We start from the raw sequence: 4424 nt of genomic DNA, 5'->3' as shown, positions 1-4424 counted from the left end.
ATCGAAGTAATTAGGAACTTGTTATACACATGTCGAAAATCTATAATTCGTCCGTTAGTAGTAAAAGTTTATAAATAAAGACATTCAATAGTCATTTTCATTGGATTGAATCCCTACCACTTAAATCCTCAAACACAAAAAATGTCACACTCAAAAATGGCTCTCGGCTTGAAGGTCACAATGTATGTATTCATCCCACTTTTAATGAATTTTATTTCGTTCACTTTTGTGCATTTCTCTGAACCTTTATTTCTTTCCAATTTTCATTTCTTCTCTAAACTCTACTTTTATCAAATCTTCTTTTGCATATTATTATTGAATTCATTGTTGACATTGTCATATATCATACAATTAGAATTGTTACCAAAATCCTTATTAGAATTAATATAAAAAATATTATTATTGAAAATGTGTTTATCGAAATTGTAATTATATGAATTGTTGGAGAATTTTTTTATATAAAGCCTTTCAAAATAAATGTCACTATTGAAATTATTATTATTATTTATTAATTCATAGGAAACTCTCTTAAGTTTAAAACTAATATTGCTTGTTCGACCAAAAAGAACCTACAATTGAAAATAGATGCTATATCTCACACTTAAAAATATTTATTTGTTAATAGAATCACTTGTGAAAATTACTACCTGATAGATAAAAAATTCTCTTAAAAAAGTATTTACAATTTTCATAGCTAACAAAAGTGTTGACCGAGTTAGAAGTTTAAGGTATATACCATTTTTATAAGTTGAATTTGTATGTATGTGTAGTAACATGCCTGTTAGTGCTTAGCTCTACTGAGTTTTTAAAAGATTGGCTAAAGTTTTGTTAAAACATAAGCACTTAGACAATGAAGGAAAGCTGGAGTTGCTGCACATGATGTCCAACGTTATGTCAAAGAATAAGATCGGGCTGCACAATGCACAAGGCAAGATGAAATGTCAAATGAAGAATTGAAGCTGCAGGATTCACGATGACGGATACAATGTCCAGGACATCCTGCCCGAAAATACTGGAGTTGCTAAAAAGCATTGAAGCTGCAGGATCCACGATGTCGGATACGATGTCCAGGACATCTGGCCCGAAAATACTGGACATATAAATCTGTTATATCTTTAACAGATTATTGTGCAGTTAGCAAGAGATAAGATGATCTATCTTTAGGAACGAATTAAAAGATAATTAAAGTTCGAATTTCAAAGTAGAAGAGTTCGTTCAGGGATTAAAGATTAAAGATAAAAACTAAAAGATCAAACTGTATCTTTTAGATCTTTAAGTGCAGATTTTCAGGAAGAATGATAGATCTCATCCAGCACAAGGAGTTGCAGCCCAGAAACGCTCACTGCTATATAAACACGAAGGCTGCACGAGTTTTCTACCAAGTCCGGGATTGAAGAGTTATTTTGTGAGTTTTGGGACTTGAGTGTTTTGTGAGCCACCTTGATGTTACTCTAACATCAAGTGTTGGACCTGAGTGTGTAGAGTTGATCTCTAGTGTGTAGAGTTGATCTCTAGTGTGTAGAGTTGATCTCTAGTGTGTAGAGTTGATCTCTTTTGTTCAGAGACTAATCTCTGGTGTGTCTTTGATTTATTTGTAAACACGGGAGTGTGATTGAGAGGGAGTGAGCGGGGTTCTCATATCTAAGAGTGGCTCTTAGGTAGAGATTGCATGGGTAGTGGTTAGGTGAGAAGGTTGTAAACAGTGGCTGTTAGACCTTGAACTAACACTATTTTAGTGGATTTCCTCCCTGGCTTGGTAGCCCCCAGATGTAGGTGAGGTTGCACCGAACTGGGTTAACAATTCTCTTGTGTTATTTACTTGCTTAATCTGTTCATACAGTCAAAGACAATCTGCATGTTCTGAAGCGTGATGTCGTGACATCCTGTACGACATCTGTCCCCAGTATCAGAATTTCAATTGGTATCAGAGCAGGCACTCGAAATCACTGAGTGAGATCTAGGGAGATAAATTCTGATGAACATGGAGAAAGAAGGAGGACCAGTGAACAGACCACCAATTCTTGATGGAACCAACTATGAATACTGGAAAGCAAGAATGGTGGCCTTCCTCAAATCACTGGATAGCAGAACCTGGAAAGCTGTCATCAAAGGCTGGGAACATCCCAAGATGCTGGACACAGAAGGAAAGCCCTCTAATGAATTGAAGCCAGAAGAAGACTGGACTAAAGAAGAAGACGAATTGGCACTTGGAAACTCCAAAGCTTTGAATGCTCTATTCAATGGAGTTGACAAGAATATCTTCAGACTGATCAACACATGCACAGTGGCCAAAGATGCATGGGAGATCCTGAAAACCACTCATGAAGGAACCTCCAAAGTGAAGATGTCCAGATTGCAACTATTGGCCACAAAATTCGAAAATCTAAAGATGAAGGAGGAAGAGTGTATTCATGACTTCCACATGAACATTCTTGAAATTGCCAATGCTTGCACTGCCTTGGGAGAGAGGATGACAGATGAAAAGCTGGTGAGAAAGATCCTCAGATCCTTGCCTAAGAGATTTGACATGAAAGTCACTGCAATAGAGGAGGCCCAAGACATTTGCAACATGAGAGTAGATGAACTCATTGGTTCTCTTCAAACCTTTGAGCTAGGACTCTCGGATAGGGCTGAAAAGAAGAGCAAGAATCTGGCTTTCGTGTCCAATGATGAAGGAGAAGAAGATGAGTATGACCTGGATACTGATGAAGGTCTGACTAACGCAGTTGTGCTCCTTGGAAAACAGTTCAACAAAGTGATGAACAGAATGGACAGGAGGCAGAAACCACATGTCCGGAACATCCCTTTCAACATCAGGAAAGGTAGTGAATACCAGAAAAGGTCAGATGAAAAGCCCAGTCACAGCAAAGGAATTCAATGCCGTGGGTGTGAAGGCTTTGGACACATCAAAGCTGAATGTCCCACTCATCTCAAGAAGCAGAGGAAAGGACTTTCTGTAAGTCGGTCTGATGATACAGAGAGTGAACAAGAAAGTGATTCTGACAGAGATGTGAATGCACTCACTGGGAGATTTGACTCTGCTGAAGATTCAAGTGATACAGATAGTGAAATCACTTTTGATGAGCTTGCTATATCCTATAGAGAACTATGCATCAAAAGTGAGAAGATTCTTCAGCAGGAAGCACAACTGAAGAAGGTCATTGCAAATCTGGAGGCTGAAAAGGAGGCACATGAAGAGGAGATCTCTGAGCTTAAAGGAGAAGTTGGTTTTCTGAACTCTAAACTGGAAAACATGACAAAATCAATAAAGATGCTGAATAAAGGCTCAGATACGCTTGATGAGGTGCTACAGCTTGGAAAGAATGTTGGAAACCAGAGAGGACTTGGATTTAATCCTAAGTCTGCTGGCAGAACAATCATGACAGAATTTGTTCCTGCCAAAAACAGCACTGGAGCCACGATGTCACAACATCGGTCTCGACATCATGGAACGCAGCAGAAAAGGAGCAAAAGAAAGAATTGGAGGTGTCACTACTGTGGCAAGTATGGTCACATAAAGCCCTTTTGCTATCATTTACATGATCATTCACATCATGGAACTCAAAGTAGCAGCAGCAGAAGGAAGATGATGTGGGTTCCAAAACACAAGACTGTTAGTCTTGTTGTTCATACTTCACTTAGAGCATCAGCTAAGGAAGATTGGTACCTAGACAGCGGCTGTTCCAGACACATGACAGGAGTCAAAGAATTCCTGGTGAACATTGAACCTTGCTCCACTAGCTATGTGACATTTGGAGATGGCTCTAAAGGAAAGATCACTGGAATGGGAAAGCTAGTCCATGATGGACTTCCTAGTCTGGACAAAGTACTGCTGGTGAAGGGACTGACTGCAAACTTGATCAGCATCAGTCAGCTGTGTGATGAAGGATTCAATGTAAACTTCACAAAGTCAGAATGCTTGGTGACAAATGAGAAGAGTGAAGTTCTAATGAAGGGCAGCAGATCAAAGGACAACTGCTACCTATGGACACCTCAAGAAACCAGTTACTCCTCCACATGTCTATCCTCCAAAGAAGATGAAGTCAGAATATGGCATCAAAGATTTGGACATCTGCACTTAAGAGGCATGAAGAAAATCATTGACAAAGGTGCTGTTAGAGGCATTCCCAATCTGAAAATAGAAGAAGGCAGAATCTGTGGTGAATGTCAGATTGGAAAGCAAGTCAAGATGTCCCACCAGAAGCTTCAACATCAGACCACTTCCAGGGTGCTAGAACTACTTCACATGGACTTGATGGGGCCTATGCAAGTTGAAAGCCTTGGAGGAAAAAGGTATGGCTATGTTGTTGTGGATGATTTCTCCAGATTTACCTGGGTCAACTTTATCAGAGAAAAATCAGACACCTTTGAAGTATTCAAGGAGTTGAGTCTAAGACTTCAAAGAGAAAAAGACTGTGTCATCA

Source organism: Glycine soja, chromosome 14 (assembly GCF_004193775.1).
Source record: "Glycine soja cultivar W05 chromosome 14, ASM419377v2, whole genome shotgun sequence".
Classification (NCBI taxonomy): Eukaryota; Viridiplantae; Streptophyta; class Magnoliopsida; order Fabales; family Fabaceae; genus Glycine; species Glycine soja.
This window is presented reverse-complemented; position numbering follows the sequence as displayed.